Genomic DNA, 15966 nt, shown 5'->3' on the forward strand with positions numbered 1-15966 from the left:
GCCATGATCATCATAAATATTAGTCACCTAGAGGATTTTGAGCCACATTTTGTCTTTCATGTATCATATATTATAGGTCGTGGGCCATATGTGTCTCAGACACAGTTTTCGTAAAACTAAAAACACTATTTATAGTTTCCAATCTATGGATGTTTTCTACTTATTCTGCGGTCTTGTGCAATGTATGATGATAATTGTATGTTTACAAGTGTTGAAAATGTCCATCTAAATCATAATTAGGTAATACATCTATCAATTTATTTATATGTCTTGGAACATGTTGATATTCAATATAATTAAAATTTCTCTCTAAGAGGTGAACTCTCAAGAACATGCATAACATAGTTGGACTCCTCACTGAATAAATTTCATTCAAATGTAGCATCATCAACTGTGATTCAAGTATGAAAACCAAATGATGAATAACATGTGAAATGGAATTAGAAAATAGTTCGATCACTATGATATATTCAATGATATTGTTAGTTGGGCAATCGATGCATATTCCTTGAAAACTCACTAACTCATCAGTAGGAGCATCGATTTCCCATGTCACAGAAGAAAGGTTCCAGGTACTGTGGCTAGCGCCATTAGCATAAACAACATATGGTTGAGGGAACATTGACATATGAAAGTAAAATGCAATCCAAGATTGATCCAGGTGGATGTTGGTGGCCACCCACCTATCCCATTTGGACCCCCACAACTGTCTCTTTCAGTTTTTCTGTTTCCTTAATTATAGCACAATTTACTATTTTTAGCAATTTTTCGGGTCCTAAACTTCCGGAGCCATTTTGAGGCCCTAAACGACGTTTTTTGGGAAATCCACCACTAGCGATTTTTCTGACTAAAAATCGTCTTTCCCGTCATAGTCCTCGGAGAGATCTTTCCAACGGGCTATCATGTGCATCAAATGGAGATAGTACAATCAATTCGCGACCTCAGGAAGTTGATGTACCAACTTACCCAAAAAACGGGGCCCACAATTTGGCGTTTCATCTTCTAGGGTTAGGTTTTGGAATGTGAAGGGTTTTCCATTGTTTCTCAACAATAAATAGGCCCTTGAGCCTCATTGTAACACAGTTTTTGGAGAACAGTTCAGAGGCATGTAGCCGACACATCTCTTCTCAGAGATAACCTACCATTGCCCTAGCTGGGTTATTTCCATTTCTATTTATAAGCATATTTCAGTATTTTACAGTAATGAAATGAAGTATTATTTCCGTTGCATATTTGTCTTTATGGTTATCTCTGTATTTTATTGCGTTCCTGTTTAAATTCGGATCAGTGGTATCAGAGTGGTCTGCTTTTTCTCTGTTTTTCTTTGCATGTCCCCAACGAGGTCGGGATATAAGGAGTTAGGTCTGGAACTAGTTGAACCTTTGCAAGACCAGCCTCGCAAATCTCGACTACCTCCCATGGCGGATGAGAAGAAAAACGAGGGGGCAAGAGATCCTATCAAAATCTTGCTCGAAGAAGCCCTCGAGTGACAAAGGAATGCGATGATGGACAACTTTACCCAAATCCTTCAACGGCAAAGGAACGCGATGATGGACAGCTTTGCCCAAATCCTTCAACGGCTACCTAGAGGCGACGCATCAGCTTCCAACAGCTACTCTGGAAATGCCACACCGTTTAAGGCACAAGTTAATTTTGAAATCCCCATCTTCGAGGGTCAAATAGACGCAGATGCCGTAGATAAATGGTTAAATCTGCTCGATGGGTATTTTTCTGCTCATGAATTTTCAAGTCGGGAAAAGATTGTTTTCGCTCTTGTCAAAGTAGCCCCCCACGTCAAGAATTGGTGGGAAACCTACTGCGAACAGAAGGATGAAAGTACAGGCTCACTATTTTCAGCCGCACCCACTTGGAATGACTTCCAGGATGCCATCAAGGAGCAGTACTACCCTGTCAAAAGCTATGAGGACAAATACATCAAATGGACCACACTGCAGCAGGGACGAGACCAAGATGTGCCAGAGTTCACAAACATTTTTCGTACCCTTCGCACACAATTGGGTATCAAAGATTCTGAGCTGCATCTAGTACTCAAATACCGCGGCTGCCTACACAGATACATCCAGGAAGAGATGGAGTTCTTGAACATCTCCTCACTCGGCACAACATACTGATACGCTGTCAAAATCGAGCTAAAGTTCAAACAGAAGAAGCGAGACTTTGGATCTGCAAATCCAAAGCCCAAAGGACAAAGCCAAGGTGGGGTGACCCAAGACAACCCATCGAAGCTGCAAGAAAAGAACAACACCACAAAGCCGAAGGAAACAGGAAAGTGGTGTGAGTTCCACAAGAGTCCCACTCACAACACAAGTGAGTGTCGGACCAAGCAGTCATTGGTGGCCGAGTTGAAGGCTTCCGAATCAGATGCATGTTCCGACTCTGAGTCAGAACCTGACAAGGGGAATGACAAAGGGAAGCAGATCATTGATGCGGATCCCAGCGCCACTGTTGCTATTGCCAAGATCCAGAAAAATGAGCTTGAAGATCCAGAGGCGGGGGAACGTCTTTTCCACTCACAGATGTGGGTGAAGGGTTCGCCGCTGCAATTCATTGTCGACAATGGCAGCCAAAAGAACCTCATTTCAGCAGAGATCATGAAGCGGTTGGGCCTACCAACTACACCACACCCACACCGTATAGTATCGGTTGGCTTCATGAAGGACGAGATCTCAAAGTTCGCCAGCAGTGCCGCCTTCCCTATAGCATCAAGCCCTTCACAGACGAGGTATTGTGTGATGTTACACCTCTGGATGTTTGTGATGTACTATTAGGCCAGCCATACTTGTGGAGGCGACATGTTGTGTATGAGTCAAGGCCTCGTGCTGTCATCATTTCTTTGGATAATTCATTATACAGGATATCAGAGGTAGCCCCACCTACCGCCACCTCTTTGATCACTGCTAAGAAAGGCAGCAAGCTCATCTCATAGACTAGGAAATTTATTTTCTGTCTGGTTCGCTCTCAAAGTAAGGGGAAGATCGTTGCTACATCCATGACCCCCGCGAAGGGTTCCTCCACACAGCAGCAACAACAGAGGGATACAGTCATGACAAAACACAAGAACAACTTCTCCTTACCCGGAGGGGTACCACACAAGTTTCAGGTGGGCGACAAAGTTTGGTTACATTTGCAGAGGGAGCACCTTACCAGAACCCATCAGAAACCCAGACCACTTCAACATGGTCCTTACACCAGTAACAAGGCTACGAGAAACAATGCTTTGAAGCACAACATTCCTCCATTCCTTTGCTTGCATCGAGTGTTCAATGTGGACCATCGCCGACCATTCTCCCCACCATTCCTGGACACATCAGAGATTGTAGAACAGCTCACCAGAGACCCAGCTCAGCAGAAGCTTCCTCATCTTAGGGAGGAAGTCAACGCAATGGGGACCATTGCTTCTTAAGGGGGGAGGAATGATCCAGGTGGATGTTGGTGGCCACCCACCTATCCCATTTGGACCCCCACAACTGTCTCTTTCAGTTTTTTTGTTTCCTTAATTATAGCACAATTTATTATTTTTAGCAGTTTTTCGGGTCCTAAACTTCCGGAGCCATTTTGAGGCCCTAAACGACATTTTTTGCGAAATCCATTGCCATCGATTTTTCTGACTAAAAATTATCTTTTCCGTCATATTCCTCAGAGATATCTTTCCAATGGGCTATCATGCGCGTCAAACGGAGATAGTACGACCAATTCGCAACCCCAGGAAGTTGATGTACCAACTTACCCAAAAAACGGGGCCCACAATTTGGCGTTTCATCTTCTAGGGTTAGGTTTTGGAATGTGAAGGGTTTTCCATTGTTTCTCAACAATAAATAGGCCCTTGAGCCTCATTGTAACACAGTTTTTGGAGAACAGTTCAGAGGCATGTAGCCAACACATCTCTTCTCAGATATAAGCTACCATCGCCCTAGCTGGGTTATTTCCATTTCTATTTGTAAGCATATTTCAGTATTTTACAGTAATGAAATGAAGTATTATTTCTGTTGCATATTTGTCTTTATGGTTATCTCTGTATTTTATTGCATTCCTGTTTAAATCTGGATCAAAGATACACATAAGTGGTAGAAACTCTCAAGAAAACCACACTGCAACCACACTAACAAAACTATGTATATGTAGATAGTGACTATGTTGAAAAATTCTAAGCACAATAGTTTTTGAGGTACAACCCATTTCAATGTTGCACCAAGGGAATTTTGTCAAAATATACAAGCTTGTAGGCCCCTTTTACTTGTACGCATTTAAATATTTATGGACCTAACCACATGGGTTCGAGTTTCCCAACCCCTAATTTATCATCTTCTTAGTCACTGTAAAATGACCAAATCACCTTCTAAGAAGACACATGGTTTAAATTTTTTATCAAACTATGATATGTTTTTTATGAGCCTCGTTGACCATCACAACATCATGATGAGTCTCGTCTAGACGTGCTAGGTTTAAAAATGTTCTTCTTTGACAGAGGTAGAGGGAAGAAGTTCGACGACTAGTTTTAGTGACAAAATTTCACATCATTCGATGGGAAGAACAACTTCTAGACCATACACCAAGTGAAAAGATATGAATTTGACCGTAGAGTGAATAGAGGTATGGTATTCCCACAAAGAAGAAAAAGGATGGTATGCCAATTTGATTTATGAATCCCTACCATTCATTGAAGCATCATTTTCAAGACTTTGTTGATGACTTCTACCTGATCATTAGCTTACAGGTAGTAGGGAGTTGAGATGTCATGTCGTAATCCAAAATTGGCAATCAATTCAAAAATCATGTAATTATGGAAATGTTTTCCATGGTCCATGACTATAGCTTGTGCTACACCGAATCTCACAATAATGTAGTTAAATAGGAAGAGTGCAAATTTTTTTCTATTGTTGTCATATATAGGCATCGCCTCGGCCCACTTAGTGAAATAATTAACTACAATGACTATATAACCATGACCCCTAGCCTAGTGAGGGTTACATCTCATGAAGTTAATACCCCATTTAGAAAATAGTCCAAAAATAAAAACCAAATCCAAGGATTAGGTGGACCATGAGCTTTACGATTATACATCATGCATGACATTTTTGGACGGCTAAGATACAATCTCTTAATAGAGTAGGCCAAAAGTAACAAACACATAGGATTTTCTAGGTGGTAGGGTATCTAAACATATGACTATTGCATGATCCAACATGATAATCATTTATAGCTTTCTCAACTTCTGCATGGATGAAAAGACGCAAAAAATTTGTATCGACACCACGATGATAAAGAGTATCACTACTTAAGATGTAGTGACGGGCTTGGTATCAAATACAAAGTTGATCAGAATGAGTGGTTCTAGGCTGGAATGTCTAGGTTTGGAGATAAACGATTATATCTCCATACCACGGATTAGAGGAATTGATCAGAAACAATGTTTCATCAGGAATAAGACCATTAGTTGTTGGTTCTAAATTAAGAGAGGGAAGGTCACATATCAGTTCTGCAAAGACTAAGGATTTCCTAGATTTGGATTTAACAAAATCGAAATTTAACTCTTGGAGGATGAAAATCCACTTCGAGTATTTCCCCCTAATTAGTTGATGTGACAATATGTCAGACATGGGGTTACAATGAGAAACAATAGTAGCCTTGTAAAGAATTATATAGTGGCAAAACCTTTGGACAACTTGCATGGTTTCCAAAGCTATATTTCCAATGTGAGAATACTTGGTCTCAGTATCCATCAAATTATGACTCAAATAGTAAATAGGATGTTTGTCACTCGAGTCATATTCCTGTACCAATACCATGGTGATAGTGGTAATAGACACAACAAGATATAGGAAATAATCTAGTTGATAGTCGGGGGGATATAATAATGATGCACAAGCTAATACGTTCTTTAGGGAATCAAAATACTTTGGGAAGTATCATCCCAATGAAAAGGAACCCCATTTTTTAATAATTGTGTAAAATATTTAGTAATCTCTATGTAATTAGAGACGAACTAGCATAGAAACCTAGGCTTCCTTTGTAGGCATTGTAATTGAATGAGAGTGGAAGGATTAGACAAATCAATAATTGCCTGAACTTTTAACGGATCTATACATATCCTTTTCTTGGACACAGCAAAGACCAAGAACCAACCCGATTTGACACAAAAGGTACATTTGTGTGGATTATTTCATATCTTATAGTGTTGACATCACAAGAAAATTTCTCCAAGATGCATGGGATGATCTTGACGGTGCTTGGAATGAGCAGGAAAGTCATCAAGATATGGTTTCACGATATTATTAATGTCATGAAAAGCATAGTTCATAGCTTGTTGGAACATTTCATTTGCATTATTAATACCAGAAGGGAGTTTGCGATAAAAAAGACACCCCATAGATAGATGAACACATTTTTATGCTAGCCAAAACGGAAATTTTTTATTTGATTGTAGCCAGAAAATCTGTCCATGAATGAGAAAACTTCACTTATTGCAAAATCATCAACAATTTGGCCGATAAAGGGGGTTGGATAGCTATCTTTGGACAAGCTTGATTAATTTCATTGTACTATGTTTTTTCATTATGGGAATAATATTTGACACTGAATATGTTAATGGAACTGGATAAATGAAACCAACTTGCAAAATCTTCTCAGCTTTTGCTTCAATTGCGGCAACTTTCTTTGGATGCATTGAACGTAAATGTTGTTGAACATTTTTGACATATGTTTGCGGTAAAACTAGTGTCTTTTGGATCTGCTAGTCCCACTAGGATTGGCAGCTATCCTAGAAACAAAAAATCAAAGAAATTTGCGATTTCCTTTATGTATGATAAATAAGAGAGGAGCAAAGGGACCAACCTGGATCTTCCGGTTGACTCCTTTCTTGATTTCTCTCTCCCTTGATAGACATTGCACCTCTTCTCCTACTTATCCCGCTCAATGAATGCCTGTAGAGACAAAGTCACAAAACACCATCAAAGCATCTCGATCTATTATATCATAAACAATGCAGAATCAGAAATACATTGACCATACAATGGCATTCACAAATAACAACATTCACAAATAAATGATTGTATGGAGGAAAACTCAAAGAACTTTATTAATAATAGAAGGGAGAATTACAACCCATCTATCTAATCCAGCATCATCCTCCCAGCATCAAATCCCTCTTCACCTCATGAAAAGCAACATCACCCAACAATACAATGTCTTTTCTCAAAGACAAACTATCAACACTTCCTTACAAATTACCAAATTCCAGCCTCTAGATTTCTCGGATGAGGGATCCATTTATAGATGTCTGCAAGGGTTTGAATCATCTCTAGGTTTCTGATTAGTGTCATTCCACTTGTTGTTCTTGGTTCCACTTGGAGATTTCTTGGATCTCTTACTCATCCCTGGGCGAATTCAGAGAGGCAAGTGTCATAGGAGAAGTTTCTGGAAGATTCCATGAGCATCCACTTAGCAAACTATCTCAAACATTTTTCCATCCTCGCTCATCACACCCTACAGAAGGCCTCTTCAGTATGCATCGCACTTGGCTAGTGTGGAAGTTAGTATGCATCGCACCTTGACAGTGGGGCAGTCAGTATGGTCCAATTTTGGCCTGTTCTGAGTGGTTTTTCAGGTGGAATTTTTGGGGAATGAAGTAATCAGTTGACTATGATCCTTTAGGGTATGAAACAACACTTTTAGGGGTTAAAGAACCCTTGGTTTATCGACATCTAATATTGGGGTTACAGTGCCCAAATATGTCTATAATAGCTACTCCCTAAAGCATGAAGTTGTAAATCTTTTGATGTCGGGTGAAATGCTTTATCATGAGGATCCGAGGTATTCGAACTAGAAGGTGACCTATATAAGATACAATACAATACATCGTCATTATATTATTTTCATGATCTAGCTGAGGCGGGCATTCCCATGCTCAGCTTTATAAATTCATTTTCGTGTACATAAGATAGATAATTGTCTACTATCGCAGACTGGTTCTTCATATGAAGAGTCATCTTCCCTGGCTTAGATGACTATCTGTGCAACTTCTATGTACATTTGATGTCTTTATATCCCTGAATATATCGCAACCTGGATGGATGAAACTAGATCCTGGGTCTTCAAAACTCGTTCATATTCGCCCGATGTACAAGTCTATCCATGTGAAAAGATGTTCCGAAGTTGAACATGGAAAGACATCGCCTGATTACCAGCCAATAATGTAAGTTGTTAATAGGCGGGAGAGGAATCATTGATAATGATAATGATCCTCAAGGTACTACAGTACAATTCACGTGGTGTGAATATATGATCCGATATCGAACACCACGCAAAATCTTTCGGTCAAAGGCCATTGATATAAACCTATCGCCGGAAGTGAGAAACTTGCCATTGAGGCATGCAAGCTTCCAATTACTGAAATGTTTGTTTCTAAGTCAACTTCTTGGATAATGAGCTGATGTCGACAAGAAGTGACCCGTCGTAGGAGGGCCTTAATGTATCCCACATCTACGACATGAAACAGAGAAAATGATTTTCTAGAGGTGAAAACAATATGATGATACAAGGTTCAGGACTGGTGGTCATGAAAAATGGAGGGTGAAGGTATTGCAATGGATGAGGCATTGACTGGATGGTGAAGTTTTTAGAATCTAAACTCGGATAATCCACAGTTTTCATTTTTGCTTTGTCAACGTTTCGAGTCTAGACCAAGACTCATCATCAAGACTTGATTTACAAAGGAGAGAGACAGTAGTGATAAATAAGGTTGTGGTTGAGATGTCAAGTATGTGAGCCAACCAGTCTAATGATTTGAATTAACTAGATTTTTAATATTTTAATATATATTTTATAATTTTTAATTTTAAGGATCTTTTTAATTTTATTTATTATTCATGGATAATTATTATAGTTTTATATTAATTGCTTTTAAGTGAATTGTTTATGTAATAAGTTTCTTATTATATTTTATTTAATAAAATGATTTCTCATAATGATTTTGTTTTAATTAATTGTAACTTTTATAGTAATTTTGTTTTTATTTGTTTAATTTATACACGTTTTTAGTTACTAAGGAGGTTAATGAATTCTCTGAATGACTTCTCTTGAACATATCAGCGACATTGAGATGGATTGGTAGCGTTAACCCCAAAAGATGGATGGTATGGAGGACCAATGGTGATATGACCGGTAAACGGAATAACCCAACCCAGCTCAATCATGGCGATGGAGTGAAAGTGTCATGTTCAAGAGCGACCTGCTATCATAAAATTCTTCAAGTTTTCTTCCCTTTTTCCCCAGTCATTACTGACCAATACCTATTTATTTTTGTCAAGCTTGAGGAGGATAACATATTCTTGTTCTATAATTTCCCCTTCGAGCAAACCTGTTGCTATGTTTTAGCGAGCCTAGCGACAGTGAAACTCGTTCTTGCCTGGGTGGACAAGTTTGTCGCTATTGTTTTAACGCGTTTAACAACAAAGACAACTCTGTCCTTTTCATGTTTAGAGAGTTTGAAAAGGGATGAAAAGAGAACTCCAGTAGTTCTTTTTCGTAGCATAGACCCTTAAGTCCAAAAAATATTAAAATAATACAAAAGGGATGACTTTTCGATCACTTTAGCGAGCCAAAAAGGACAAGCACTCGAACTTTTTTTATGAGATAATCCCCTAGGTTTGAAAAGTTTAAAATACATAGGAGGGATGGCACTTCCAATCACTTTAGTGAGCTGGAAAGGCCAATTGCTTGACAATATTTTCATATTTAGCGAGTTTGAAAAGGGTTTAAAGTGGACTCATTTTTTGAGGAACGAGTGGTTTTATGGGTAGCAACTGGTTCTGGGTAATCTTGGAACTTCTCAAAACATGGTGATGTGAAGAAGGTGGCTAACAAGACCACTCATCGCAGTTGTTCCTCAAAATGGTAAACAATCAAGTGGAAGCATATGATCGGCAAAACGGATGGAGGTGATGGAGGAAACACAACCAAGGTTCAAAAGGTTGATATAATTTGCGATCACAAGGGTTATTTATTGAAGGTGGTGTTAGCCTCCTATACCAATAGGTGTTCATCTTTCATGATTGACAGTGGAAATGCCAAAAATGGTCATCCTCTGTGGTACTAAGGTTCCATTTTTGTTAAAGAAGCAGACAGTTAAAAAATGTAAAGAGGGTATGCCTTAAAAGAATAATCAAAAGGCAAGAAAATGAATTGGTCAAAGAAAAAATAAAGGAAATGAACCCCAAATAAAGACCATGAAAGTGGCTAATCCAAAATGCCACTGCTACTTTGATGGGTGGTCCAACAGCTCAAGCTGGGCCTCACCATGTTTTAAATTGCATGTTGTAGACTAGAAAGGAAGTACCTGCTCAAACAGTTCAAGCTTGATAGATGACTAGGTGGATAGAGAAAGGAAGGAGCCCAACTGCTTAATTTGGGCCCTTGGAAGTTATAAGGGCAGACTTAGATAGGAGGACAGCAAAAAGAAAAGAGAATTATCAGGGTTTGCAAGGCTAAGTGCACCGATCCAAAGGAAGAAAGAATGTTAGGCATATTAGGCAGGGTAGGCAGTTGAAGGTTGCAGAATACAAGATCTAAGCATATGACATGAGAAAAATCACCTATGATGTCACCAGTAGGAGAAAGGCAAGAGCAATGGCCTATTTGGCAAACTACCAAACCATCACTAACTTCCCTCATCCCCTTCAAAAGTTTCTTACTAACATCCCCTTGAGGACTGTAGGATCTGCCTAAATAGTCCTCCTTACATTTCTCATTTGTAAATTTCATGTCAAGTGGTGGCATCTCCCTCCGAAAAGAAGCCACATTTCCTGTGTAAAATCATTCTTCATTCCTATCTGCTTCTGAAACTAAGTTTACTCATTAAACTTAGCTCTTTACCCCTCTCTCACATCCCCAATTCATATTAATTTCTAATTTTACTATATAAATCCCTAAGTGCTACCCCTCCCCCTACTATTATAGCATTCTATGCAAAGAACCCAGAAAATGTATAAATATCCCCTCCCTTTAGCATTATAGCTAATTAGCACTTATATGGGAGACATTAGTCCATCAGGGACTATAGTCAACCCTTACTTGGGAATTACTCTAACCCCTGGTTAGATTAATAGCCCACACTAAACCCTCACCTACCATTTTCCCGAAAAAACCTATGAAAACCCCCTCCCCGCGCTCAAACTTAAGGTTAAATGTTTGATTAAACCCCGACATTTTAACCCATATGCCTCTGAAACCCATTAAAACCCCCTAACCCAAAGTTCTAAACCCGCAATATGTAAATGATTATTTTATTGTCTGGCGGTCCCCACCCAAACTTGCACGCTGGGTCGGGGCGCCCGCTAGCCGCCGATCTTCCCCTGCCCCCGATCCAAAGGTGGGCGGTCATTCTCCGCTGTGGACCTGCCTCGCTTTAGCGTCCGGGGAGCGAGTGGTTTTGCTCCCGTACGCTGGACACATGGCGTCCACCGGGGTTGTTCGGAGCCCCTCTCCCCATTACCGCCTTTCCCCAATAGCGGTGCGGGGAGACCAAAAACCACTCTCCTGCAAACCGCCTCCCCTGTCATGTCACTCCCGCATCATGATGACGTCAGGCCCAAGGCCCCCGCCACCTCGCCACCTCGCCCTCCACGCCATCTCGTGGCCCCGGCGCCCCTCCACCGTGTCCCGCCACTCTGGCATCCAGCTCAGCACCCATGTCATCATCCGTACCCGGGCCCACCGATGACGTCATGCTGACGTCATCACGCAAAAGCGCCAAAAACCCATATTTTCCAAATTTGCCGTTATAAACGCAAAAATCAACTGTTTTTGTCATTTTCGCTGGAAAGAAAGAGAGCCGTTTGACTCGTTCGCTCCAAAAAATTGCCTCCACGCTGCGAATTTGAAGCTTGAGACGCCGCCACTCACCAATTCAGCTACGTTCTTCATCCATTGCTCAACCCGGCAGCATCTCGGCGTTAATTATCCAGGTATTTGCCGAAATTTACCCATTTGCCCGTGTTCTTGCCATTTTTCTGCAAAATTCTCCACTAAATACCTAGTAAATCCTAAATTAAAGACTGTCATTCAGTTAATGCTGGCCCAAAACAATCCACATTGTCCCCTTGTTCAAAATTCACTGTTGAAAAACCATTCTCGGCCTTAATTTGCAATTGACCCTCCAACTGCCCGGCATTGTTCCCTTTTGCTGAGTATATAATTAAAGAACTGAATTTTACCAGGTTATAGTCCTACCCCCCCCTCTGCAATTTATCCTCATTATTCACAATCCTTTTGAATTTACCATAGCAGAACAGAGGCAAGTCTGCTTAATCTACCTACTCCTCTTTGAAGATATACCTGGCATCACCTGCATTTAGTCTGCCACCTGACTTCTAAAACATTTTACAAGCTATTACACTCACATTGTTACATTCAGAAACTGCATTCTAAAGACAGCACCCAAAGGTTATACAATGGCTGCACCCACAGCTCTCAGTGTTGCCCCCATGAATCCACCAAACAAAGAGCTTGAGGCCCTGCCTCTTACTGACAAAGATTACCTCATCCAAGACCTTGTGGGTGACAGGAACCATTTACAGACCTTCCGGGAATTGAGGGATAACTATTTGAGCAACAATGACACATATGGGATATGGGAATCCAATCTGCCTCATTACTTTCTCCCATATGTTAACATTTTTCCAGAAATCATCCGCTTATGTGCTGAGAATTATGATCCAAATCACAGAGCTGTCAAGTCTCCATCTGGGAGTATACTCTTCCACATCAATGCTGAATCCATCAACCAGATGCTCAACTTCAAACAAACTCAGCTGCTGTATCCCTTCTCCATGAACTATCTACTGGATACAGGTGCCAAGATTTCCACTGCTGACATTCAGAAGATCACCAAGACATTTATGAGAGCTGACCGCCAGCCCACAGGGCCACCTCCTTTCTTGCATGTCCATTTTACTGATGTGGGCCAACTTCTGGTTGACATGATTTCTTATGTGTTGGGCTATAAAACCAGTGATCATGTTGATGAGACAGTGTTGGTGTTATTAGCTGCTTACAGCCCAGGCCAACCTCTTGCTTACAAGTATAACTTTGCTAAATTCATAGCCAACAAGATACATGACCAACTCTTCAAAGTGGACAGGGAGGGTATATTCAAATATTCATCATATATCTACCACTTGTTCATGTATTATCAGTCCGAGGCTTTTCAATGCCCTATCAAAAAGCTGGATTCTAGGGGAGAAAGAAGGTCTGTCATCTTCTGGTCATCAGTTTTCCACCAAGTCCAAGATTCACCATATTCATATTGTGAATTTATTGATCAATTTGTCTACCCGGTCTCTTGCCTATTGATGAGATCCCCTCCTCCCAGAGTGTCATTGGAAATCCAGAAAACTCTGCAGCTGTCCAAAAATTATAAAATAGGTGATTGGTACCTATACCAAAATCACACAGTCATCAGAATTTATGGCTATGAGCTCTTTCCATACAGGCTCCCAAGATATGTACCAATGAGACTGTTCGCCTTGGAGTATTATAGGCAGCTTATTAACTCTGACCTCACCCACTTTCATAGTGCCAAGAAGAAAGCCCACCTCAAGTTCAAACACCACCTGGGTCCCTTTATCATGAACAGATAAGAGGGATGGCAAGAGGTTGAGAAAATCCTCAGAGATAAATACAAGTTATCAAGAAGCTTCTGGTGGGTCCCTTATGACCCTGAAGGCTTTATCAATGCTAGAAGAGTCAAGTACAGGCTGCTAGGCTATGAGCACTTTAAAATTCCACAATTTGAGCAGTATGCTAATCAGCAAGAATGGTTACAAGACACATTAGTTGAGGAACTAACTCAAGAAGAAATAATGCAAAGAAATGTCAAGGATTTGGAAAAAACTCTTGACATAGATTCTGTGCAGCAGGTAATTTTCAAGCAGCTGCATCTAGTTGGAGAAGGAACCTCAAAAACTACAACTGCACCAGCCACCCAGGCGCCATCTACAGCAGCATCAGGCACAGACAAGGGCAAGGGAATAATGGGTGCTGAAGAAGAGATAGCAAAAGAAAAGCCCGCCTCCTCAATTGGGCAGCAACAAGAGCAAACCCCTCCACCACAAACAGAACCACCAGCAGTGCCTGCATTGCAGACCCCTGCACATGAGGAGAGGGGCAAGAAACGGGACAGAGAAGAGTCCACTCCTGCTAGTGGATCCTCCCAGCTACCGGAAGCCAAGAGGCAAAGGGTTGACTCCCCAGTCATAGAAGAAATAAGCGAAGAAGTTATTGAGAGTCCAAGGAAGGAAGGAGGAGACAGCCAGCAAACAGCTACAAGCTCTTTTCAGCAAGAGCAGGGATTACAGCTTGGCATGGAGGTGTCCTCCTCCACTCAGCAGAGCAAGAAGACTTCAAGCACCAAGGCTTCCTTCAAAGAGATAAAAGCACAAAATGAGCTGTTGAGAATAGAGGTGTATAAGAAATTCCTCAAAGCAACATCAGCTAAGCAAGAGAGGCTGATGTCAGTGTATAACATACAAGAGGAAAAGATAATCCTCAGCCACTTCAAACCCAAGGTGCCGCAGCCTCACTCAACTGCAGATTTTGTAAAAACAAAGCTGGAAGTCATGGCAAAGGACATTCACCCCATGGACCAGATAGAGCTAGACAAACAAACGGGGGAAATGGTCTATGCCACCTTGGTAGACAGGGCCACAATGGCCCGTGAATTGAAAGAATCGCTGAAGAACACCAACATTCAGTTAGATTTCGAGAGAATGTCCTCCACGGCCAAGGACAACAGGATTAAGACACTGGAGGACATCATCGTGGACCTAGGACATGATCCTAAGGACCCAAATGGCGTGAGGGCCCTCATGAAAAAGAAGGAAGATGATATTGCTGCATTGAAGAAAAGGCTGAAACTGCTTCCCACTGAGCACCCCCAAACAACAGAACTGCAAAAGGAAAAAGAGTCTGAAGATCAGCTTGATCTAATAATGCAGCTGAATCAAAAAGTCATTGATCTAGAGAAGGAGCTAGAAGAGGCACTACAAGACAAATAGGGAGAATCAACCTCCCAACCTCCTCAAACTACCTCAACCACTACCACCACTACAGAGGCAGCAGTAGCCCCTATAACAACTACAACAACAACAGAAGCAACAGCAACAACAACAGCTCTTGAGTCCAGCTTAAACATGGATGAATTGACAAAGGCTATCAAAGAGCTGGAACTTCAGGCAACCGAGATCAAGCAGGCCAAGGAAAAATTGGCAAAACTAGAGGCCAAATATGGCAAGTCAAAGATGAGTGTAGCAGAGCAGTCTAGAGAAATTAAGGCCCTCAAAGAAAAAATAAAGGCCTTAGAAAAGGAGCTCAAACTTGAAAATACTCTGGAAGAAATAAAGAGAATTTTGTGGGCCCGGATTGACCACTCCCTTACTAGACAATGGAAGTCAATTAAGACAGTGCATGAACAAATGGAATTGATTGGCCAAGCACAAATTAAGATCCAAAAAGCCAGAACAGTACTAGGGAACAGGCCTGAGCAGGCCAACAGAATGATAAATTTTCTCAAAAATCAGACTAAGGAGGAGCTGGCAGCCCTGAACATCATTAACAGAACAGATGCTATCCTTACAGCTAAAAAAGTGCTCACCCTCAGAAATTTTGCACAAACTGTAGAAAGAAAATGTCATGAAATGCAGGCTGAGGTGGATGAGTACAAGCTCAAAATGGGAGCACTGCAAGAAAAGGGATTGCCCAGCCTACTAACCAGCACAGGAAGACTGCTCCCCCATGAGCAATATGCTACCAAGATGACAAATTTTATTGAAAATCAAATCACTGCATCCGCCAGTACTTCTGAGGAAATAGGGCCTCCAACAGGGCAGGGCCTCTATGACAAGCTTGAAAATCTATTTTTTATTGAACATGAGATCAATCACCTATTTGATA

Source organism: Pinus tabuliformis, chromosome 3_2 (assembly GCF_031772625.1).
Source record: "Pinus tabuliformis cultivar Carrire ecotype Pingquan chromosome 3_2, CPIR1, whole genome shotgun sequence".
Taxonomy (NCBI): Eukaryota; Viridiplantae; Streptophyta; class Pinopsida; order Pinales; family Pinaceae; genus Pinus; species Pinus tabuliformis.